At 37.8% G+C, this 26,850-nt stretch overlaps 1 long non-coding RNA gene across 4 annotated transcripts; it reads right to left on the bottom strand.

Moving 5' to 3' along the window:
- Positions 1-263: 263 nt before the first annotated feature.
- On the bottom strand, positions 264-26,850 carry LOC119877371. 4 transcript variants are annotated; one of them, XR_005375892.1, is made up of 6 exons: positions 26,576-26,837; positions 25,904-26,159; positions 19,385-19,429; positions 18,340-18,411; positions 16,383-16,639; positions 264-1,210 (listed from the first exon to the last, which is right to left on the bottom strand). It is a non-coding gene; the product is annotated as an uncharacterized LOC119877371 (long non-coding RNA). The 4 variants fall into 4 exon arrangements; XR_005375893.1 differs by lacking the exon at positions 264-1,210 and adding an exon at positions 20,609-20,778 and having other exon boundaries at positions 13,498-16,639; positions 26,576-26,850; XR_005375891.1 differs by lacking the exon at positions 264-1,210 and adding an exon at positions 17,129-17,349 and having other exon boundaries at positions 13,498-16,639; positions 26,576-26,848.

Raw genomic sequence — 26,850 nt, 5'->3', positions numbered from 1 at the left:
TCGGAGTCAGCTTTTCTGAGATGTTAACGACCTACATTCGACTAGAAGAGACCATTTAGCTTCATTTTCCTATTACAGCTTTGATTATTTATATATTCATTTATTCATCCAGTTTTCTGTTTCTGTACTTCTACTCCGAGGAGTTATGAGAATATATTTCCTTTCTACCTTCGTGCTTTGACCTGCTAACGCATTACTTTTCCTAAATGAATATACTAAAACCAGGATTTCAAATGCTTTGAGAAGACCTGCTCCAGTTCAGTCATCACCTCCCAATCCGTGCCCTGCCTCCACTCTTACCCACTACCGTCCATTCTCCACACAGCAGTTATGCTCATTTAAACATGCAAATCAAATCATAACATCCTTCTGCAGGAAACCTCCTGAGGATGCCCCCTACAACTTAGAAAAAACCCGCCTTCCTGAGTGTAGAGCCACGATCTGGCTTCTACGTCTTCTCCAACCTCATCTGTACAACCTTTTCCCTGTGTCTTCTATCTATTATTATGCATTGCTGTGATTAGGGATTTTATCGCTAAAGGATTCTCTATTCTAAGAACAAACAAAGAAACCCCTACTGAATAAAATTCTAGCTGTTTTGACTGGAATTCAGAATTCTACATTTACAATCCCTTTCACCTTCTTCCCTTTCTCTTGCCACTCAAACTAAGGTGATATGTGACCTATTCACACCTCCCAATACTCCTCTTTTTATTCTTTTATTTGTATGTCTGAAATAATTACCCACTCCTCTGCCTCTCCCATTTCCAAGTATCTACACTTTATCTAAATTTTAATACCTGGCTCAGCTATCATTTCCTCCAATAAATTCTTCTTTGATTCTCCCAAAGGAACTGAAACTCTTCTTCATCTCTCACATGGTACATCTCAGTTCCCAATTTCTATTGTAATTTTCTATATTTGTCTTATTTTTTCTACCGGTTCATACATTCCTTGTATTCGGCAGGGTAAATGAGAGCTGTTGCACTAAACAATCCTATAATCTCAGGGACTTAGCCAAATGAAGATGTGTGTTGTGCGTGTGTTTCTCATACCACAATCCAGTGTGACTTAGTAGGAATAGGGCAGAGGAAGGGAGATGGGGAAGCAGACTCCGCTCTTCTCGTCATTTGGATTCAGGCTGTTCCTTCCCTCTGGCGGGGCCATCTCCTGGGGCCTTGGAATCCTCTACGTGATCCTCTGAATCCCACTGGCAAAAAAGGAAGAGAGAGAGCATAGAGAAGCTAAACTCTCGACAGCCTTGTTCTAGGGGTGACACATCGCTTCTCACTTTCCATTCATGACAAGTGGTTGCCTGGCCTCACCAAAGTATAGGTGAGCCGAGAAAGTAAGTTAGCAGTGTGCACAAAAAGAAGTGGAAATTTGTTTAGTGAACTTCTAGGCCATTTCTGCCACAGTCCCCAATTACAGATTCAATCTCCCAAAGACCTACTGTGGTGCCTTGGACATTGAATATACCAAATATTTACCCCTGGGATTAATATTGGCAAGGAAGCTTTTTTCCCATATGTTCGAGCCTTGCTTCTCTTGTCAGCTTCAGATTCCCCATCTTTCCATGTGGAGAAGTTTGAATAATAGCTTTCTGGTTCATTACGCCCTCCTGTGAGAGTCATAGTCAGCACCATATACAAATGTTCCCTGACCAGATCTTGTCCCTTGTGCCCTCCCGTGGTGCCTGAAATATACATATTGGAGTCAATCACTTGTGTTATGATATCTAGAGCCAACATCACACAGATTATATTTCTATGAATTACTAAAATATGATGAAATTGAAAATTAATAGAAAAAAATAACAATATTTATAGTAGTTAAATACTACTAACTTAGTCTTTGATAAAGAAAAAATCATGAATGGGATACCTAGGTGGTTCAGTTGGTTAAATGTCTGACTCTTGATTTTGGTTCAGGACACGGTCTCAGGGTCATGGGATCTAGCCCTACATCAGGCTCCATGGTGCTGGGTGTGAAGCCTGCTTGGGATTCTCTCTGTCTCCTTCTCTCTTTGCCCCCCCCCCAACCCTGCCCCTGTTCACATCATGTGTACTCTCTCTCTGAAAGAAGAAGAAGAAGAAGAAGAAGAAGAAGAAGAAGAAGAAGAAGAAGAAGAAGAAAAGAAGAAGAAGAAAGAAAGAAGAAAGAAGAAAGAAAGAAAGAAAGAAAGAAAGAAAGAAAGAAGAAAGAAAGAAAGAAAGAAGAAAGAACAAGAAGAAGAGAAAGAAGAAATAATCATGAAGGAAATTTAAAACAATTTGAGCAGAATGGCAGGCAAAGTATTACATGTCAATATTTGTGGAATGTAGCTAACTAAAGCCGTACCTAGAGAAAAACAGATAACAATATTTTATTCAAGAAAGAAAAAATATGACAGGAAAAAAAATGGATGTTAAAAGGGATGGTCCATGGGGCATCTGGGTAACTCAGTCAGTTAAGCATCTGCCTTCTGCTCAGATCATGATTCCAGGGTCCTGGGATAGAGGCCTGGGATGGGCTCCCTGCTCAGCAATGAGCCAGCTTTTCCCTCTCCCTCTGCCCTGCTTATGCTCTCTCTCAAATGAGTAAATAAATAAAACCTGAAAAAAAAAAAAAAAAAAGAGGGACAGTCCATGAAATTGAAAAGGCACCACAATGGACAACACTTTCATACCAATATGTATGAGTGTTCCTTAAGTTACACGGACACTAAGGAAAGTAGCTGGGTATAAACTACCTCAATCAAACGAGCTATCAGCCAAGGTAAAGTGTCCTCCAGCAAGAAGCCTCTTGTAGGGTGTATTTCTGAGAGCTCAGGTGGGACGGGTCAACACATGCCATGGCAGAGCAAGTATACCCAGCCAGGACCCAGTGCAGTGGGGGCCCGCCCCACAGAGCTTCTGAAAGATTACACAGAAGTGTGCACGTGGTCTGTCTCTCTCTCTCTAAATGAATAAATGAATGACTAAAATCTTTAAAAAAAGAAAGTGAAAACCTTCCGTTTTGGTTTCTAACCTTTTCTCTAATCTCTGTCTCTAAGCCAACACCAGAGAAACTAGAATTAACACGGGAGGGAGAAGTGAAGAAGCAACTGACACTCCTCCCCACCCAGGCCGTGGCCTGACCATGGCCAAGGCTACCAAGATGGTGAACATTAGATGAAAGGGAAACTGAATTTTTAAACTACTCTAAACAAGACTGGACTTTTTTATATGTGAAAATGACTGAGAAACTACGGGAGCTGCCAGAGGCGTTACCAAGGGATGGGAAAGGGGGACACAGTGCAGAATGTCTGAAGGAAGCAATAGAGAAACTGACAATAAAACTGCTTCATGCTTATATCCTGCAGAAATCAGACTGTTCAGTAAACCAGTTTTTATTAAAGACAAATGATCTAAGCATTCAACTCAAGAGCTAGAAAAAAGATTGCAAAGGAGTAAACCCTAAGAGATAAAAAGGAAGGAAGTAATAAAAATGTTAGATATCAATGAAATAAAGAACAAGAGAGGGGAAAAGATATTGTTAACTAAACCAAGAGAGGGTTCTTTAAAAAGAATGGTAAAATAGGAAAAAAAAAACCCTGATAAATTTGTGGGAGCAAAAATGCAAATAAATAATAATTTCTCTAAAAAGGAAATAACTACAAAAATGATGGAGATTTTTAGACTTCTGTAAAACACTATGAACAACTGAACAACCATACTGAATTACATTTAAAAATATAAATGAAATTATTAAATATCCTGGAAAAGATACAAAATGTCAAAATAGGCATATGATGAAACAGAACTCTTGAATATACCAAACTCATTAAAGAAATTATGATAACAATACTTTTTAAAACTTCCTCTTCCACATTCCCCCCCAAAACATTTTAGACCAAGACACTTGTGTGAAGTTAAGCAAACTTTAAAGAAACAGATAAACTACCATATACTCAAGTTGCTCCAGAAAATGTAACAGCAATCAAAGTTATCCAAATCATTTTGAAAGGCTATAGCATAACCTCTATATTTAAACCAAATAACCAAAGTTATAATAAAGAAAGAAAAGAAAATTTGGGCCAACTTCACTTATAAACATGGATGTGAAAATCCTGGATTAGCTAACTAAATTTGGTAGCATACTTTAAAAAAAAATAAGGCAAGCAGCATTCATTTCAGAAATTTTTAGATGTCTAAATATCAGTCAAAAATGTAAGTTACTCTATTGCTAAATATCAACAAAGAATGTAATTTACTATGCATTTAAGAAGATAATTCTATGGTTGCTTTAATAGATACAGAAAAAGCATTGGATAAAAGTAATGCATTTTATTTTAATTTAAAAAAAAAAACTCTTAACAAGAAATAGGAAAAAACTGTTAACTTGATAAAAATAATGATAATAATAATAGCCTGCCAAAAAACTAGAGCAAACATCATTCATATTATAAAATTTTAAATTTATACCTTTTGAGGCTGGGAGAAGAAAAGGACATGTACTATCACTTCAGTTGTTTACCATGTTACTCGAGGGCCTAACTAGTAAGATGGCAGGAGGTGAAGTGGGATGGGAATCGGAAAGGTGGATACAAAGTTGCTACGATTTTTGAAAGACTTAAAAAATAATATATTTACGTGAAAAAAACAAGAAAAGAACTAATAAGATTTGACCAAAGTAGCCAGAGACAAAATCAATTCCCCCAAATCAGTAACATCTTTGTCAGTAATAACCAACAAATAATATGGCAATAACAAAGAAAAAACAAACAAACATGTCTAGGAATTAAACTAATAAAAGTGCTCAAGTCTTCTGTGGAGAAAAAACTCAAACTATTTTAAAATGTCTTCTCCTGCCTCTCCCCAAAAAACTTGAATATATAGAGAAATAAGCATCATTCATGGGGATGATAGCACTGTAAACATGTTAACTCCACCAAATGATACAGAAATTTAATGTAGTTCCTATCTAAGTAACACTGAGAAATGCAACAAATTTGTTCTAAAGTTTTCAATGAAGAAAAAACACCATGTTTAGACCAATAATTGGTAAGTCATAGTAATCAACAGGGTGGTTCTGGTAGAGAATTAACACATAGAACAATGGAAAATGGTAGAAAACCTAGACACAGATCCCTTACTATAAGAATCTACTATATGATAGAGGTGACCTTATAGATCAATGGGGAAAATATGAATTATTTAGAAAATGGTGTCAAGAAAAGATAAGTCATATTTCCCACTTCACACATTTTATGTAAAAATTAAACTTCAGATCGATTAAAGACCTAAATGACAAAGACAAAATTATAAAATGATAAGAGCTGAGGTAGGAGATGATTTTTTAATTACTTTAGGATTAGGGAAGGATTTCTTTAAAAAGAATCTGAATTACAGGCTATTAGCAGAAAAATCGATGAAATTACATAAAAATTAAAGATTTTTGTTTAATGAACATCATTGTCAAAGTTAACAGATGGGTGACAGACTGAGAGAAGATATTTGCAATATCAAAATCTGACAAGAGATTAACATCCAAAAAATACAAAGAACTCCAAAAATCAGCATGAAAACCACAAGAGACACAATGCTTAAGTGGTCAAAAATTAAATCAATAGAGTTCATAGACAGTGATACGAAATGATTAAGATTAACTGAACAGGCAGTGAATCTCACCAAGACTCGGAAGGATCCTGAAAGTCGTAATGAGATCAGTTTTTACCCGAAAGAGTGATACAAGTTAGAAAGATGGATATGTAGAGTGTTTCTGAGAGCATCACAAATGAGGATTCTCACTTTGCTAAAGGGTATGTGAAAAGCTACATAGATTATAATTTGGCAATTCGGCTCCTAAATATATAGGCCAGAGAAATTTTCACACCAAGTCCATGAGCACACATATCCAAACTGGATGACAATGTAATCCTAGCCTATATTTAGATTAACAAAACTGGTATTTTGAACAATCCTAATGACAATCACCGTTCAGCTCCATGGTCACAAATATTGAGTTCATTCTCCTTTCTATGAAATACCCTCAACCCTCCCTCAAGGAAACAATGTTATAGTCTCCTCGAATCATGACATCAGTCTCTAACTCAAATAGGATAGGTTTTGGTGCTGTGACAAACATCTCCCAAGTCTTAGATTATAACAGCAAAGCTTATTTTTCGTTTGTGTCCTTCCTATACTCGATGGCATGATGGCTTTGATCATAGTAATCACTCTGACTCTGGGACCCAGGCTGACGGAGCTGGAATTATCTGGAACATTGCCAGTCACAGAGACAAAAGCAAAGCAGACGCTACACATGTCTCAACCTGGAAGTGACAGGTGTCACTTCTGCTCGCATTTTACAATCACAGTAACATACATAACGAAGTCTAAACTACACATAGTGGAGAAGAATAATCCTCCATAAGAAGGTCAATTAATATTGACGAGCAGCCATAGTCTACCGCGGTGTGTGTTCACTGCAGCACTGTTTGGAATAGTCAAGAGTTTGAGTTCGCCCGTGTGTCTACCTGGAAGGGGAATAAATGAATAAAATGGGACACGTTGCTTCAGGTAGTCTTCAGAACTGATGCAGCACTACTGACTGAAAAGCAGAATGTTCCTATGAAATCTTCTGTAAGCCAAAATAGCATAAAGCGAAGAAGCAATTATCATTTCATAAAGGTAAAATCCTCTTCAGATTTCTTTCAGTTCATGAAAACAGGTACCAACGTAGGTTTTGTTTTGTTTTGTTTTGTTTTGTTGTTTGTTTTTTTGTAAAAGCAAAGTGGCATAAGTGAACTTTCAGAGAGCAGGAGAAACCTGTAATACATTTCACTATATCAACAAAACCGGATATATCTAAGTTCTAGGTTCAAATTTTTAAAAGAAGTAATCAGAAATTAAATCTATAACACAATACATTAATATTTTTTAAATATTATTAATAAAACAACAAACTATGTTTTTCAAGGACAAACATATATCCAAATGAACATATGCAAGATAAATTGGAAGGAAATATAATACACACATTAGAATGGGATGGGTATCTATGAGAATAGAGAAAGCAAGTGGATATCGAGTGACTCATAAAAATAACAAAAAATAAAATAAAATTAATAATAATGAAACTAATAAATGTCTTACAATAATTGATGATAGCATACCATGCATTAAATATGTCAACTCAATTCTGTTCAATAGGTGTTTAGCAAGGAAGACTTCTAGGCCCACTTTCAAATACAAATATATGACTTGAGAGAGACAATTTCGCACATATATATATTCTCCACAGTAAATTATCAGATGTGTTCTTGTCTCCATCAGAGTCTTAAGGAAATGAGACAAGGAGAATATAGGAGTCTTTTTTTTATTTTTACAAGAAATAAGAGTGTCAAAAAAAATGCCTGGCGCAGGGAAGGTATTTAATAAATGATATCAGTTTTTATACAGACAGTGCTTTGTTATAAATAAGTTATCTTATTTAATCATCAAAGTGAAGGATTTTAACTGTAATTGTGTGTATGAAGAAACTAATGAAAAGAAGCGGTAAGTGAATTGTCCCAAGTTCACACTGACGGTTAAGAAATCGAGTGATAATTAGAAATCGCCAACTTATGAATTCTCTTTTTTCTCAATATTCCTGAGGTATAATTCACAAATAAAAGTGTAAGATGTTTGAAGTGTACATCATGATTTTGTGCGTAGGCACTGTGAGAGGATCCCTCACGTCTAATTAACACACCCATCATACACGGCTATCACCCCGTACATGTACGAATACATATTTGGTAAGAACATCTAAATTCTACTCTCTTGGCAAACTTCAATTACGTAATACATGGTTGTCAACCTCAGTCATCTATCAAAATTCTACTGGCACTTTTTTACAGAGATAGAAAAAACAATCCTGAAATTTGTGTGGAACCGTAGGAGGTTCTAAATAGCCAAAGTGATCTTGAGAAAGGAGAACAAAGCTGGAGGCATCAGATTTTCCTGATTTCAAACTATATTAATCAAAACGGTATGATACTGTCAGAAAAACAGACATAGATCACTGGAACAGAAGAGAGAGTACAGGAATAAACCCACACGCGTATGGTCAGTTACATATGACAAAAGATATAAGAAAATACAAGGCAGAAAAAGTCTTTTCAGTAAATAGCGTTGGGAAAACTGGACAGCCCACATGTAAAAGAATGCAACTAAACCCCTACCACGTGGAAAAGTCAACTCAAAATGTATGAAAGATTTAAATGTGACACCTGAAATTGCAAAACTCCTAGAAGAAGACACAGGGAGTTAGCTCCTTGACGGTGGTGTGGACGGCAATTGTTTAGATTTGATGCCAAAACAAAGGCAAAGAAAGCAAAAATCAATATGTAGAACTACATCATACCAACTTTTTTGAAGTTCTAGAATTTACTCTTGTGAATTCTTTTGTCTAGCCCTCATTTGACTCTTAATACTCAGTCTGATACAAGAAGAAAAGAATTCTTTACAGCTCCTTAGGGACTACCTCAGCCCTCAGAGTAGTGGCTGCTCCTTATATATGTCATTCCCATGTTCTCTGGAAGTTACTTTTATTTCTTACTACACAATGTCTTCTTACTTCAACCTCCAGATACAGCTGATCATTCTTTATCTTAAGTTTTCCCTGTTGAAATTACTTAGTGGTTTCTGTCTCTTTTCATTAGACCCAGACTGATTTACCACTTATTTCTTTGTTTGGCTATTTATTTGGAAAACTAAGAGTTAAACTGTGTGTGTGTGTGTGTGTGTGTGTGTGTGTGTGTGTGTGTGATTCCACTTACACTCACACATACACTTATATAATGTAAAAAAAATTTAAAAATTACACTTGTATAATATATAATTTAATAATTGGAATATTTTCTTGTATACATCATTATATATTCTTTAATCTTGAGAGCAATGAATTCTTTTTAAATACTATTTATGGAGTGCTTACTATATTTAAACAAATACATCTGAGAAGTAGTGATAAGCATAAATAATGATAATTGTAAATAAGTTTAAACAATTAATTGTAAACATGTCATATTAATATAGGTTTAGTTCTGACCACCAATCCCTGAAGAGTTGATAATCCAGGAATGACTATTTCAGGATTTTAGTACTGCCTCCAGGGCTGCCACATTGCACAGCTGGCTCTTGTGCCTTGAAGTCTGGTTTTATTAAAGTCTTCTGACTCATTGCCGAGGCTCTTTCTAACACTGAGCTCACATATGCTCTTACCACCCGCTTTGTGCTAGTGGCACCTGCTATGGCTGCCTTGACTACATCCTTCTCATCTGCATGAGCAGTTCTGTTTCTTGCAGGGAACCCAACCACTTAGGCAGGAAAAGGAATGGATTTCTCCAAGGATGCTGGGAGAAACGCCATCATCAAGGAATAAAACAAACCCTCTTCTAGGATGTTTCTTGTTTCTCTTTGTGATATATCCCTTGGCTACAACAAAGAAGCCAGCTCTCAAAACACTTTTTCCTTTCCTTTTTTTTTTTTTTTTCTGCTATTAACTCTAGGAAAGGGGGCAACTTTGAATATCACCAAATACAGCAGTAGCATAGTTGGAAGATCTAAATCTTGGGTCTGAGAGGAGGCATCAGAGGATTGAGGTAGTCCTTAATATACTTACATCTAAGTCATCGATTTAAAAGCAAGTGCCAACTCATAATCAAGAATAAGGATATACATCTCAGCATTTTTAAATAGCAAAAGATGGAAATACTTGAAATGTCCTATACCAGCCAATTATTCAAATAAATCATGGTTTCTCCCCACAATACACTGGTATACCATCATTAAGAATGAGGCCACAGAATAATATTAAATGACACACAAAAAATTATCCTCATGTATTATTAGATTAAAACAAAAGGAATAAATACAAATTTTAATGTTTAAACATATGTATACCGACAAACACACACATACACTCTACCACCCATACACGTGAATCAAAAAAATGTGGACAGTGGTTTTCTCCGGGTAGTAGAACTAAGAGTGATTTGTACTACCTTGCTTGTACTTTTCTGAAGTATTCAAACTCTTTAATAAATTTGCATTCTTTCCATAGTTAAAAAAAATTATAATTTTTAAAAAGACACAGAAATGGTTGAATTCAGCCAAAATTTCCAAATTCCAGGAAAACCGTAGTCCCTGATATGGTTATGGAATAGAAATGCATTCTTGTTTTGCTTTCTTGGTATTCATTTAAAAAAAAAAAAAGAAAAAAAAAAACACTTCCTGATCAAGACTGGATACTGATCTACTGATCTAATGGCATTTTACTGATCTAAAAGCATTTCTATAGAATCAAGAGTTTTATTTTATTTTATTTTTTTTTTAGAATCAGGAGTTTTAATAAGTTGTTTTAGTTGATCAGTTATTCATCAGTATAAGTCCCTAAGAGTACAAGTCAGCATGGAGATGGATTTAGCCACCAGATGCCTGGATTTAGGTTAGATTAATGATGATAATGATGAAGATATAAGATAGGTAGGTGGGTAGATCAATAGATAAGTAGATAATAATAGATAGATTGATAAATGTCCAACATATTTATCATGGGCTTGACAAACAGTGAATTAATTTTTGTAAAGCATCATCTCCTCCATGGAGGCAGTACTGCATTCACCTAACCTGAGACTTTCCCTTATCAGGAAAAGGAAGATTAAAAATAGCCAAGGAAATGAATGAATGGATACTAATACCCATAGAGAAAATACAAAAGCATTTAAATTGCTCCTGATAGAAATTTGTAGTTCGGGGTAAAGAAGATTGTGCATCGTTCTCTGTCTTTTAGCATTTGCTATTTGATTATCTGCTTGCCTGGAAACTAATCTCAATTGGGCACCTATTATAAAAATGTCAGATATTCAGTTAAGCATTTGAGTAATAATAATTACAATTATATACATATGTAGTATTATTACATTTTACTGCTATTATTATTGCTACTGCTACCAGCTATATGTATACAATATATAATTATATAAATACATAATAATAGTATTATTGTTGTTGTTATTACTGCTACTACTTATTTTTACCATATGTAAATGTTTACAATATGCCAGGTATTTTAGGGCACCCAGGTGGCTCAGTTGGTTAAGTGCTGGACTCTCGATTTTGGCTCAGGTCATGATCCCAGGGTCATGAGATCGGGCTCTGTGCTGGGTGTGGAGACTGCTTAAGATTCTCTTTCTTCTCTCTTTGCCCCTCCCCATCTCTCTCTCAAAAAAAAAAAAAAAAGCCAGGTATTTTATAAGCACTTAATCAATATCATCTTATTTCGCTTTCTCAACTTTCCTATGAGGTAGGCATTATTTTTTTCAAAAGATGAAACAGATTAAGAGTGATTGAGTGACTGGCTGAGTGTCACACAATAAGTACCTGAGGCAATATTCTTGATTCCCAGGTCCGTTCTCTCTCCACTATCCTAAGCTACTGATTTTCACATGGCATGGTGTTTTGGGGTGGTCTTGGAGATACTCAAACTAGGCACTTAGGTTTCTTACACCCAAGGATATGAAGATCATTTACAGAAATGAGTTACCAAAAACTCTATCAACATTGTACCAACAAAAGAATTAAACAGAGGGAAAGATGAAGTGAGAAATATAATCAGACTCTACTCTTCCTTACCAGATCCATGGGACTAGGGAGGGATAGTGGCTTTTGTAATCCTTTTGGAGTCCAGCAGTGCTAGCATTGCACTATCTAGGCATGAATTTGCTTTGTGAAATCAGAAGTCTCTTAAAGAGAAAGCTGCAGGTAATCCTTTCTGTCCATGGCAGTGAACAGAATAAACATCATTATTGAGTGAAAATTGTGTATGCACTTTGGATTCACCAATTCTAGTCACAAATTTTCTTTTTAATATCTGTATAAAACACGGAAATCACTGGATCAACAGCTAGAAAACTAGAATTCTAGGATCAGTCCTATCCATAGCTGCAACCCCCTGGGTCTTCACATTCCTCCCTTCCTGAGTAGTAGTATTTAGATCTATTCTGTTTACTGTAGAGAATTTTTACAGGACTCCAGTGACATAGTGAGCTTGGAAATATTCTAAAGAGCATTAAACATTGTGGGATATATGTCAATTTGGAAGATATGTTTTATGATAAATAATTTCTTCAGTAGGGGTCAATTTTTCAAATGACTTTTAAGTGTTCCTTTCCTTGTTACAAAAATAATATATCTTCAGGATTCCAAAGTGTCAAAGTTACAGGAAAAAAATAATTAAAACTCTGCTATGTAGTGGCAGGCTGGAGCTTCCTTGTACCGATTTGTGAAAGTCAACTGCATGCATCTCTTCTCAATTACACGTTCACTAATATTGTGCTGGTATCTTGAAATCAACCATGGTGAAATTATTTACACCACGGGAATGGGCAAATGTTACAGAACAGGGCTTTCTTTTCTGGATAACCAACTGTTAAACATTTATCAGCATACCACTGCCCATAATCCTAGGGCTTTGTCAATTTGGGGAATCTTAAATCAGATTGCTATCCTTGTAGTAGGTAAAACAGTCAAGAGAGTTTCAAAAGAAGAACCAGGTAGTCTGTCTTTAGCTTTAATATGTCATCATCCAACAGAGAAGGTAAAGAGTATCTGAATAAACAATGAGAAAACATGTTTTATGGGCCCTTAAAGGGCTGCATTGGCTTAAGTCTTTTGCATTAGTTGAGTATGTGAAAGGGTTACACAACTTGTGTGTAGGAACTGTAGGAACTTCCTTCCTTCTTTCCTTCCTTCCTCCCTCCCTCCCTCTCTTCCTTCCTTCTTCTCCAGCCATCCTTCCTTTTCTTCCCCCCTCCTTCCTTCCCTGCCACCTTTCTTTCAAGATCTTCCCTTCTTTCTTAAAGAATTTTAACTATAAATGCCAACAGTTAGAGGTCTTTAGAGGCTTTGCCTGTGCCCAAGTTGTTTCATTACTGTCTCATTCTTAATGAGAGCATTTCTGATCTTGGCATTGATGGCCAAGAAGTAGGGTTATAGCCTTCCCTTAGACATTTGAGTTCCCTGTTCAAGTTCCAAATTATGTTTTGTTCCAAGACACTATTTTGGTGGCAAATAGGACCTGGAGTGCTAACCCAGCTTGTCTTTTATCCCTTTATTTTATGGAACTATTTTCATAGCTGTCACCACCCCAGAACATGAGGAACTAATTTTTCAGGGATTTCAGAAGTTCATTGAGGACATTTGAAACATAAGACTTACTTTCTCCATACTTACCCATGTTCAGTCCATATACACAAAACTTTAAAATGACGTTTTGTCCACCAGAGGGCACTCATATTGTTCCAAGTATAGAGCTAACAATTATGACGATTTAAAGAGAAATCTTAGAGTCAGAGAAATGAAATAACCTCCCCCCCCCCCCCCCCAGGACTACTGAAGTCTTCAATAAATGCCAAACAGAAGAATAAAAGTAAATTTTGAGATTCCATTTTATTGTCTCTTCTTCTGCCCCATCCTTGTAGTAGGGGGCAGGAGACACAACACACAACACAAATTATTTTCAAGTATATTCATTAATTCACAAAAAGGGGGGGAAAGAAATAAGAAGAAGAGCTCAGGGTTAAAGTCTGTGTTCCACATTTTCAAAATGTCAGCTTTGGAAGAGAGTATATATTTTTTTTAAATGTGGGAGTGCTGGAAATGTGAAGGAATATCAAGAGCTTGGCTTTCATAATCTTACATCCTTGGTGCTTTGAGATGGTACGTCTCGAGTTGCTTTCCATCCTGGAGCTGATGAGCTGCATGCTTCAGATGAAAGGGCTCCGGCTCTTGTCTTGGAACTTTACACTTCTCAGGCACTAGAAAAACCAGAGGCTGCCACAAGACTGTGGTCTAGTGTGTTGACAGCCTCAGCCACAAGTTATTCTAAGTTCTCACAAAAGCAAAATAAACTTGTGATTTCTGAGATACGTTGTGTAACTCATTAGCGGTTTCAACTAAGTGCTGTTTATTGATCTTAAAGTCTCTCTCTCCTAAATGAAAGTAGACTTTCACCTATGTCTCCATCTTTCCCAAACATTCCAGCATTCTGAGTCCACTAGTCAGACCCCAGTAATTACTCAATTTAAGCCACTAGATCTGAGGCAAGTATTCCACCTCATCCCAGTTCCGTTACCATGTCAAACATTGGCTTCCATTTTTGTTTCTGTACAGGGGCATTTTTATGCAAACCTTTCAAAATTAGGCCAATAAAAAGATCCATTAAGTTATCTCTGCTTCAGAATTGCTTACCAATGAAAAGTCTCAATTTCTTTTCAATTTTAAAAAGTTCTCAGTTAAGCCAGCTTAGAATGATCTAAAGAGCTAGTTATTTAGTATATATACAGTAAAATCACATTCCAGAAATATATCACCAAAGTAAGAAAAAACAAATTAAGTTTTTCTGTCCATTGATGGCAAAGTTATTATCAGAGAATTGCTAAGTGAACATTCGTGAGCTTAACCTTCATAGCATTGACCCAGAGTTGCCAGGTACTGCAAAGCTTTGAAAAAATTAGCCCTTTGGTTCTGCCAAGACTGAAAGCAAAATTGGCCCACCTTCCTCAGTTCACATCTGGGTTCAGTTTGTTCTCAGTTAGAAGAGCTTAACCCATCTCGCCGACTTGGTCTCAATTCAGATGGGAAAGTAACAATGTTATATGAAAGGAGCAGAAATAAGTGAATATCCATTTAAGTCCTCCCTTGAGGGGAAAAGGTAGTTTATTATGTTTGGATAGTCCTTATATAATTGCCTGGTATTAGGGAATCAGACAGTTTGTTGTTAAATGGTGCCCATTGGGCTTAGATGGTCCATTTTTGAAGTATGCAGTTTACTGGTCATAAGTCTTCAAAAATAATGTATGTTATTACAAAGGCTTTCAATTGAGTAGGATTAAGCTGAAGAGAATTGACTCTCTTTCCAATACATGAGATTAGGTACAGAAAGAATTCCGTAATTCAGGTTTAATATGAGAAATACAGCAGATATGAAACTTATTTTATCAAATAAGTATAGAGAATGGTTACTTGTAGCAAGATTAAGAAAAATGTAAAAGGGCCATGATTTACACTGAATTGTTTTGTTTTGTGTTGTTGTATTTTTGCTATTTTTTCTCATAAAGGTGGCAGGTGGCAATTACTTTGACAATATGAATTTTTGTGGGTATATCAACTTCAAGATTGGAAAGATTTATTGAAGACAAAGAGTTGTCATAAGACACAGTGTAACTTCACTGACTAGGTTAAAAAAAAAGTTGAGTAGGCATCCATTTATTAAATAATAATAATGATAATAAGAAAACAGTACCACATATCATATCCATATCCACTGCCTTTTTTTATCCTTCCAGTGACCTAGTTAGCATCTTATCCATCTGTCAGATATCAGGGCAATTATCAATTCCTTGGGGAGACCTTCAAACACTCTGATTAGATCAAATACACTCCTCTCCTGCCCCCTCTCCAGTCCCATGATAAGCTTTCAAAGTACCATGCCTCTCGCCTCACAGGAGTTAGCAAAATTGCAACTTTATATTTATTTGTGTATTTCTCTGACAAATGTTAATTTTCCCACTAAAATGTAAGCTCCAAAAATAGACTGTGGCTAGTTTTGTTCTCCACTGAGTCACCAACATCTAATACAGTCCTCAGTGCCTACTTGTTTATTTCTTGAATTATGAACGAATGACCAGGTCAGGCAACCATGAGATTGATGTCATATTACAAAGTAGTTAGTAGACTCAGAAAATCCAGTTAGCTAACTCAAGACAACATGGCCACTTGGTAACTAAGTGGGATTTAACTTCTCATCCCACTTTCTTTGCCCAATATATCTTCTCAGAAAAAAACTATAAACCAAAGCATAATTGCTTCAAATCAATTCAACAAAATGTGCAAACTAACCAAATATGTTTTTCCAACCAGGGTAGTAAAATAAATCAAGTGTTCTCTGCTACTTTCATGACCATCAGCAATATTCCAGGCAAGTGATTATTTGCAAAACAAGGTTAAACATTATTCAACCAAATAAAAATATATCTTCAGAAGATATTTATTTTTTCAAAGAGAGGAGAAAAGAATTGTATTTCACAAAGAAAGTCTGCATCTGCTTTAACTAGGTATAAAAGCAGGTACTTCCTGAAAATAGGCAGATCAGTTAAAGAAAAACAAAGGCCTTATTCTCTTTGCCACTCTTTAACAGTAACATACACATTAGTTTTCATCACTGATTATCTAACAGAGGAGGAAAATCATGACTTAGAAAGAATTAAATTGCATGAAGCCTAGGCCAGAGTTTATATTAGTTTGTTAGTTTGCTTGGGCTTTCATAACAAATAATACAGATTGGGGGGCTTAAATGGGCATTTATTTTCTTACAATTCTGAAGGATAGAAGTCCAAGATTAAGGTATCAGCAGGGCTTGTTTCCTCTTAACCTTTCCACTTGGCTTGCAGATGGCTGTCTTCTCCCTGTGTCTTCACATGTTTTTCAGCTCTGAGTGTCAGTGTCAAAGACAGAGAACCTCGAATATAGCAAAAGCAGCTCATCACATGTCAAGGAGGCTCAATGAGATTAACAGCTGACTCCTCATCAAAGTTATGAAAGCCAGTAGGCAGTGGGATGACATATTGAAACTGCGAAAAGAAAAATTAAAAGAATTATAAGGAAATGTGAAGAGCAACTGTATGCCAAGAAAATCAGACAACCTAGATGAAATGGAAAAACTCCTAAAAAGACCCAGGCTACCAAAATTCTCCCCATAATCTCTAAGCCCTTTATGTTCTTATCCTACCTAAGAGGCTCATCTATCATTATGTCCCCCTTAATTTACTGTATCTCAATTTCTCTGGCTCTCATTCAGTTCCTGGCATCAGGGAATATACAATGTTCTACAATTTTCACTTGTTGATTGTTGCCTTTTATCTTTGAGTACCCACTTAAATGCTATTTCCACAAAGAGACTTGTGCCCCTTATAATAATAAGTAACTACTCATTAAAATAATACTAACTGCTTTACTAAAGAAAATTTCTTTCACAGTATCTGTTCCTCAAATATTTGGCAGGCTTCTAATCTATTTTCCATTCAGTTACATGTTCCAGTAACCATATCCAAAGTTCTTACCTAGATAAAATTCTCAAGGCTGGTTTAGGTTTTTGCTTCCAAGTTTCCAGGGCAATCAGTCTCAAATTAATAGCAGATATCTTGAGGCCAGCTGGAATCAAAGACTTGGGTGGGAAGGTCACATGTCCTTAATCTGTTCTTTACTCCAAGGCTCTGTGTAAATTAGCCACTGTCATTCAAAACCTCTTTAGATCTCATCTGTTATCATTTGAGGTCTCTCTCTAAAAGCAGGATTTTTTAGAGAATTCAAAATTTGAGATTTTCAATATTTCCTTATTTTCTGAAAACTGTCCAGTTTTTTTTTTCTGGAATTATCTTTATTTTTCTAATAACATCTTGATGAAAGATGGAAGCAAAAGCCAATTTACATGATCATTCTGAATCTTTCTAACTCCATATCCTAGAACAGAGTTTCTCAGCTTCAGCATCATTGATATTTTACATCAGATAATGATTTTATTGGAGTGATCTATTCTATACATTATTAGATATTTATCAGCATCCCTTGGCTTCTACCCATTACATACAAGTAACACAACCGACATCTCCAACTATGACAAACAAAAATGTCTAGAGACATTTTTGGGGTGCAAAATCATCCTTGATTGAGAACTGAAACTACAGGCTCATTAGGTCCAGCTTCTATCTTCAAATTATCAGAAGCAATGCTTTTACCAAGTTTTGTTCAAATTTATAACACATTTTTCCAACCTCTTAGAGTTTTCTGACTCCTAAGAGGTCAATGTCACCTATTTTAAATATTTGTCATAGATAGCACTGCACTTCAAGTTTCAGAATTAGTTTCCATATTAGTTACAGTAATTCTAGCTTAGAATAAACAAATACCAACATTACTGTGGCCAAGCCCAATATAAATTCATTTCTTACATGTAGCAGTTCAATTCTGGCATTTGGTGGAAACCCAAGCTGCTTCCAATGTGTGGTTCTGCTGTTTTCAACACATAGCTTTCAGAGTCACTATACTCATGTGTTTCAAGCCATAAGGAAAAGGTTATGGAGCATTATATAAATGGGATTTTATGGACTAGTTTGGGATATAAGGAAATAGGTTTGATTATCAGCTTCCAGTGTCTGCTGGTTTTACTAATTCTTGTGTTATCCTGCCATGTACCCTGTACTTTTTCTCCATGCTATTTATTACATCTATAAAGTAATTATTTGAACAACTATTGGTTTATTATCCATTTTACCTCAAGGGCAGTATACTCCATAAAGACCAGAACTACATCCATCTTGTTCAAGGCTTGTTCAGTTCCCAAAATCTAGAAGAATTTTTGGCATTTAGTACTTTCTTAATAAAGCTTTGTTAAGTAGATGAATAAAAGAATGAATAAATGAGTAAATGACACATATGATCCTTGATTTGGATTTGGCCTAGTAAATCTTTACAATACCACATTATTCCTTGCCAGACATAGATCCCAGGCATTGGTCAATAAGAGATAATGACTGGTTGACCTAGCAGAACAGGGGAACATCCTAAGGATGGAGGGTGAGGATGAGGATGGAAGCAAGTAAAAATTAGAATTCAGTGCAGTAGCTTAGAGCTTTCTCTCCTGAATCCATTACCTCATGCTTACTCTGCTTAATTAGAGTATTTCAGCTAGTGAGGAGAAAAGGGGTTATGTCGTCTTCAGAGCCTAGCTCTGACTAATTGTATTGGTTCCTGGGGCACCTTCTGCCTACTTGTGATAGTTAATTTTATGTGTCAACTTGGCTGGGCCACGGTGCCTAGATATGTGATCACATATGATTCTGAAGAGTTCCATGATGGCGTTTGGGATGAAATTAACATTTAAATTGATGGACTTTATGGTGAGCAGAACACTCTCCATAAGGTGGGTGGGCTTCATCCAATCAGATGAAGACCTGAGTAAAACCGAAGACTGACTGCTCCTGAGAAAGAAAGAATTCTCTTCTTTGGGTCTTTAGCCCGCCAGCACAGCCTGCATATTTTGGACTGATCAGCATCAATAAGCATGTGAGCAAATTCCTTTTTTTTTTTTCTTTTTTTTTTTTTTTTTGAGCAAATTCCTTAAGAGAAATCTTTCTTGATATAGAGATAGAGACAGATATAGATAGACACAGAGATAGATAGATAGATAGGATAGATATGCAGATAGAGAATAGATATAGGAGTAGGTTATGTTTTTCTGGCGAGCCCTAATACGCTGCTCATGTACATATATTGATTCCAGACTTCACTCAAGGTAACAGGATCACCCCTGTACTTACATGAATAGCTTCTTCCGAGGAGTTTGCATGGAGCTGTATTCATGTCTGAAGGAAAAAGAGGTCTTTAAATCTATAGGAATTAGATTCCACTTATACATTCCCATATTTATTTATTTCACTTGATTTTAAGCCTCTTGAGGGCAAATGCTGTGTCATTTCCATCTCTTTATCCCTTGTATTCAGCCCACAATAAAAGATTTTTTTCAGTATGTTAATTAAAGAAATGAGTAAATAAATGAATGGTTCAATACTTATCTGCTAAAATATAGGGTTTCATCACAAACCATTCCTCTTATCTAGTTCAAAGCAAGGGAAATCCTGGTGTGACAAGCTCCACTCCTCCCAACAAGCTCCACTCCCCCCATATCACCTTCTACTTCTGATTACTTTCAGTATAGTGTGGTTGTGGAGAAGTCTATGAATATGTGTCCTTAGAGGAAAATTCAGCCAGTCAAAAATATAGGACTTACACTTAATTTTCCTCCTGTAGTAACACTGTGGAGAGTCAAATGGTAAATACCACATAGAATTTACCAGCATGGGCTGACCTGAGTTTAACTTTTGGCTCTGTCATTTATTAATCATATGACCATTCAGGCCTCAACTTCCTCATCTGTAAAATAGGGATAATAATAATATCTACATTATAATGTTGTTAGCGTGGATTAAATGAGATCAAGCATATAAAGCATTGATCAAAATACCTGGCCACAGCAGGAGTTCAACAAACATGAACAGCTGGAAAGGTGCCAAGGTCAAAGGCAGGACATTAGTCCAAACAGTCTTTAATCAAAAGATAAACTAGTAATAAAAACGGCACTGTAATGGCAAATCAGAAGAAACTGAGGAAGCTGAGGAATCTGAAAAATTGGGGTCGGAGTGAAGCAGGCGAGTGGAAGATGGCATAAATGAAATCTGAAAACAGTACTTTTGTCTGCGGGACCTGAAACTTATCTCTAGGGTGACTTTATTTGAGCAAACCTGTTTATCTAAAGAGACCAGAGCTAGATAGTGATGGTATCGCAAACCCTTACAAGAGGTAACTGGGACGGCTGGGTTCAGAGAAATTATGTGTTAATGTGAATTCCAAAGCCTACACATCCCCAGAAAGGAGCTTTCTCCTGTGTATAGTAAGACGCAGAGCTTCCTTGCCTTGCATATTCTCAGTGTCTTATCGAACTATTAATGACACAACTTTCATTTTACGGACTCATTATTACACACCTGTCGGTCAGGGTCCCACCAGGAAACAGACGACATATTCAAACTGGGAACATTAAAGCAAGTTTAATAAAAAGATTCTTGGTGATTCCGTGCTCAGTGTGGAGTTTGAGATTCTCTCCCTCTCTCGCCACTCCTTCCACTTATGCTCTTACTCTCTTTCTAAAATAAATCTTTAAAAAAAAAAAAAAAAAAAAGCATTCTTGCCTGCATTGTAGCAACCATGGAGCATACAGAAAACCCACATGGTCTAGTGCACGACCCCAAAGTAATTGACAGAGGATCATCATCACAACGTCCAGGGCTGAAGACGAGACAAGATGAGACAGCCAAATGGGGAACCCGGAGAGACAGAGAGGAGGGTGGAAGATAACCCACAAAGCTATAATCTTCACTTGAGAGAAACACCTGGTCTGGGGATGTTAAGGAAACTGGAGTGAGAACAGCAGAGTAATGACCTCACTCTACTCTTTGTCTCTCACTAGTGGCCCATCCAAACCCAACCAAGAAGCCAGAGGACAAGAGAGCCCAAGATCATCTCTGAGGTTCGGAGAAGGATGGAAAAGGGTAGAGAGCCCATCTGGCAGGGCCACAGATAGCCGGCACATCGCCCCATCTTCTAGCCCTCTGGCACTGCTCCAAAAGAAACTAACTTCATACGGCTGCTCCAAGACAAAGCCAACAGTCTTCTTCAATAGCTTGATCTGCCTCACGAACTTGTACACCCAACCCTTTCCTGTCAGGATGAAATCCTTTTGCATCTGGTACAGTGCTGCTTAGGCCTTCCTTTTCCCAACTAGAGTACAAGTGGGTCCATGCGCCCAGGCCTTGGGATAGGCATTGACATGTCAGCATTGGCTGGACACGTCTATGCCAAGACCTCCATGTTACAATAAAATATGTTGAGATGTACGTGGCACTGAGCAGTGACTGATTACAGCGGAATCTTCCTTTGATGAGTTAGGCACATCAAGAATCTGCAGGGCCTCAGGTCAGGATTATGAATGTCAATAGTCATTGCATAAAACTATATAAAATATCGTTCTGGTTTTATTTTATGGGGCTGGTTATTTGCATCCTGGATAAATAACACTTCGCTGCATGTTCCATGTTAACAGCATCTGACATTAAAAAAAAAAAAAAAAAAGTTTTTTGATGGTTTTGTAAACCAGCCTTGCAATTCCTAGTTCTCAATACTGGCCAGAACCCAAAATGGAAATTGAGAACAAAGAAAAGAAACTGTTTTTATAAGTCAGAAGGCGGCAGCATCACAAGTCATGAGAGAAGTTGGAAAACATTTTCAGACTGGTTTTACAACTCCTGTTAGCCTGGCTAATTGATCCTACCACCCAACTGTACCATGCCTGTGCTTTGAAAACTTTTGAAGTTTACCTTCCTAAATGAATACAATTCTAAACTCCATGAAGAATGCTAAGTGTTCCTCCTCCCCAATAATAAACTCAATTGAAATTTTATACCGTGTTGGAAATCCTAAAGTCAAGTTTGACAAATCACCTTGAAGCCATTAATTACCAGATAATATTCAGACAAAAGACTCAGTTTTATATAGAGAGAGATGACTAAAAGAACTCACAGGGTGGCCTAACACTAAGCTGCTTTCGTGGGACCATTATAGAGGCAACGTCTCTTGGGTGGCAAGACTGGCCGCACACAAAAGGAAGCTACTTTCGGTCACGTGGGCCCCGGGGCCTTTATAACCATGGGCCTCCTGAGCACCCGATTCTCTCCCAATTTAAACATCCCAAGGCAGGAAGACTTCCTTCTCTGTCAGGATAAGAAAGGTGAAATACTTTTTATCTTCCTTTCCAGATAATATGCTAAAAACTGGTGTTTTAACTCCAACTTGTGGCTTTCAGGAGAATCAGCCATGATGGAAAGGCCTGGACAAGGACTCAGAGGAGTTTCGGTTCTGGTTTCAATCCTGCCACGAACGACTATTGCGACCTTGGCATCACCAGTGCATCTCTCGGGGTCTGTTTCCTCTTCTGCAGTGTGAGGGTGCTGCATTATGTCAGTGACCTCCATGCTCTTTGTTCAAATGAACTTTTACAGGGAAGCTCAATATGCAAAACAGAAAGAGACAGAGCTGCTCTGGTTTGAAGGGAAAGTGATTTCTACCAACCCTGGGCCCCTGCCCATTACCCTTCCCTATATCTCTTAAGTCCACTTAGCATTCAGAGTATAATCTTTGGCTTGTCCATTCAGCTCATGATCCCTAAATTTCTTATTAAAAGCAGAGCTCTACAGAGGGGAGGTAGGGGAGAGGATGGATGAAGGAGGTGAAGAGGATGAAGCCTACTATTATCTTGATGAACACTGAGTAATATACAAGAGTGATGAATCACTGTATCATACACCTCAGACTAATATAACACCGTATGTTCGCTACACTGGAATTAACATTTTTTAAGGGATCCCTGATGGCTCAGCGATTTAGCACAGCCTTTGGCCCAGGGTGTGATCCTGGAGACCCGGGATCGAGTCCCACGTAGGCTTCCTGCATGGAGGCTGCTTCTCCCCCTGCCTGTGTCTCTGCCTCCCTCTCTGTGTCTCTCATGAATGAATAAATAAAATCTTAAAAAAATAATAAAATATTTTTTAAAAAGCCGAACTCTACAATGGTATTGTAATAGTGTTGTATGATGACAGATGCTAGCTTCACTTGTGAACACAGCATAATGTATAAACTTGTAGAATCACCACGTTGTACACCTGAAACTAATGTAACGTTGTGTGTTAACTACCCTGCAGTCAAAAAATAAACTAAAATAAAAAAACCTCCAATAAATTTCAAATTAAAAAAAAGAACCCTAGGCCCTGCCTCCACAATCTACTAACTTAGCCTGTCTAGCTAGAAGTGGGGCTCAGCAATCTTTAAACGAGCATCTCAGGTAAATCTCGTGAACATGAGAATTTGAGCGCAGCAAAGCACATTGAAAACCACGGGGCCAGTTATTTCTGAGGCCTTTTTCTACTTAAACACTCTAACCTTGGTTTTACTTTTTAAGTTTGACAAATCCCTTTGAAATCTGATGAAAGCAATAAATCTGAGTAAAGTACAAACACACACACATACACACAAAGGCACATACATGAAATTTGCCTAGAATTTTAGCAAATTTAAATACCCAGGGGGTGCCTGGGTGGCTCAGTCAGTTAAGTGACTGGCTCTTGATTTTGGCTCAGGTCGTGATCTCAGGGTGGAGACTGAGCCCCTCCTTGGGCTCTGCATGGGGCATGGAGCCTGCTTGAAATTCTCTCCCTCTCTCTCCCTCTGCCTCGCCCCTCAGTTCCCCTGCCCCACTTGAGCACTTGTGCTCTCCCTCTCTCAAAAAAAAAGAAAAGAAAAGAATGAAAGAAAAGAAAAGAAAAAAGAAAAAAGAAAAGAAAAGAAAAGAAAAGAAAAAAGAAAGAAAAGAAAGAAAAGGAAAAGAAAAAAGAAAGAAAAGAAAAGAAGAGAAAGAAAAGAAAAAAGAAAGGAAAAGAAAGAAAAGGAAAAGAAAAAAGAAAGAAAAGAAAAGAAGAGAAGAGAAAGAAAAGAAAAAAAAGAAAAAAGAAAAGAAAAGAAAAAGAAAAGAAAAAGAAAAGAAAAAGAAAAATACCCAGCTATGTACCTCCCCGATGCCCCTCCACGGACATGGGCCCATAGTTAAAACCCCTCTGATCTCCGTGAAATAACAGTGATCTTTCATGGTGAATGCAGTGATTTAGTGGAGAAGACGCCTTCTGGGATTAAATCAAACTCCTGACTGCTGGCTATCGCACGAGTAAACCAGCTTTCAATTGTTCAAAATATTTGACACCTTTTTTTTTTTTTTTGGCTTTTCTTATTCACCAGGATAGTGTCATCCTGAATTTTCCTCAAATACTTCAGTGCAGGTACGAGGATGAAATTACTGAACTTCAGCACCCCAGCGGACCTTCCCAAGATTCTTGCTGTACGGACTGTTCAGTTCCCGACTGGTTTGCTTCTCAAGTTGTGCACAAACATTCTTGCCATGGAACAAGAGAGTCATGTCTTCCAATAGGAATGATGTGGCCACCTCATTGCTGGAAGCCCAGACATTCTTTTCAGGGAACCAAGGGTGAGCTTGGAACTAGTTTTCAATCTGCCGAACAAATAAAACTGTGTGGTGGCGGCCAAGCGCCCCTATAAAGCACTGTTCCATAAATATTCATCGACCATGACAAGGAACAGGATGGTCCCTGCCCAAAAGTCTGCCTCCATTTGTCACAGTGCCACCCAGATACGCCATGTGGAGCGGGAACTCCAACATACAACCCAGGCAAGGCTCTGTACCACCTACATGATTTCTTTGTGCTTTTATTCCCCTTGAACTTTCTCTCGCAATTTGAGTGATTTTGGCGTTCATTTCGCTGTTGGCCCGAAAGCAAAAGCCCCTCTCCAAGTCCGCTCCCCCACCTACGTATTCCCAGTCAATAGGAACCACTTAACTACACGAACATTAACTAATTTGAAGTTTGCTTTTCATCTCGGCACTAATAGGAGAGGAGGAATGTGTTTGTGTTTGCAAGTTTTCCATATGGGTTAAGTAAAGATTGTTTGCTCAAGTTTGAAGCTTGGAAAAGAAAGAAAAAAACAAGGCCCGTGTCTCATCTTGTCCTTTGGAGGCAAGCAGAAGAGCCATTGTTCCCAGCGCAGCTGAAACCTGTGGGCTGAGAAACCACCGGAGTCTCTCCTCCGAGGCCTCTAAAAAAGTTCCCCACAGACTTATCATTGTCAGCAACCGTGGCGGGCTGTTTTGTTTTGCCTTTCATTCCTTATTTATTGCTAAAACAAATGGCAATGACAGCTGAGAATGGAAAGAGTGGCAAGAAGGAGTGAAATATAGGAATGAGGCATTGATATAAACAAGAGAAGCTGCTAAAAAGGGAAAGGAGTCCCTTGTCCTCTAAAAGCTCAAAGTGCCTTTCATCATCTGGCAAGACTGGACCGAGAGCAAGATTATTTTTAAAGGTAAACGGATAAGAAATGACTCATCCAAAATGCCAGGGTATACCCATCCCTCCTCCCACAACGAAAACGTTGCCTTTTAATTCTTTGGAGGTAAAGCAAGGCCCAGACAATGGGGAAAATTGTGTTGGAGGGCAGGAGCTAGGATAAACAATATTGAAGAAGGAGCTAGGAGGATTCTGAAAATATGATTCCATGTTTCATAATCTGGAGAAGAAAACCACCTTTGGAGCTAAGGGTTCCCCCACTCCTTAGCTGAGCCCTGGCCCGACTAAGGACGCTGCTATTGGTCAAGGGCTTACCAGGGACTCCGGGGTTTTGGCCTTGACCTCGGTCTTCAGCAGCATGTTCCATGTTTCTGTTTACACTATAGTTTTCACAACAAGTCAGCAGCCTCTGCTCTGAATGTAGTTTAGTCCCATTGGTAATAACCACGTAGAGATGAAGAGGTTCAACGTCTCCCCATCACGGGAGCAATAGGTCTTCAACACGGTCTGTACGACCTCTGCAATCTGATCCTTGCCACTGTTCCAGATCCAAGTCCTAGTATTTCGCCTCCTGAAATTCGAGTTACAACAATTTCAGAAGCTTTAATTTTCTCCAAATGACTGTGCTACTTTCAGCCTCTGTGGGTTTTCCTCTGATTGTCTATCTCCCTGGGCGGCCCTCTCTCCTTACTAATTCTTTTGCCACCTCATGCCACCTCTCAATACAGAACTCAGGGGTCCTCACATCTAGGAAGTCATTCTTAACACCCCAAACTACTCCCGTAAGTGGAATTAGGCACCAGGGCATGGCATCCTCAAGAGAATTACCATATTTTATTGAAACTACTTATTTTTGTGTTTTATCTCCTCTATTAAATCATGTGTTCCTTAAAGGGAAAGATGATATCTTACTTAGTGTCCTCACTCCAAGCAAAAAGTAGACACTTCATTGAATTTAATCAAAGAAAAGGAGCATAGCCAGCTCACCCGCTAAGGCCAACATTATTGTTGGCATCTTCCGTCTTCACCGGTCACCAGCACAGCCCTCAGGTTAGCTTTTGGCCCGGTCTGTTAGCCCAGCTCTACAGGCCCAGTGCCCTGTGAGCCCCAATTCTGAGTATCTGCCCAAATCTTGCAGTGTGAACACGTTCATTTTCCAATCTCCTCATCCAGGAACAGCCAGCAGCTGACATCTAGGGAAGCACTGACCCAGAACCACACAGAACCCACACTCCCCTCCTGTCGTTACCACCTCCCCCCCG

The sequence above is a fragment of the Canis lupus genome, chromosome 21 (genome assembly GCF_011100685.1).
Source record: "Canis lupus familiaris isolate Mischka breed German Shepherd chromosome 21, alternate assembly UU_Cfam_GSD_1.0, whole genome shotgun sequence".
Taxonomy (NCBI): domain Eukaryota; kingdom Metazoa; phylum Chordata; class Mammalia; order Carnivora; family Canidae; genus Canis; species Canis lupus.
This window is presented reverse-complemented; position numbering and strand designations above follow the sequence as displayed.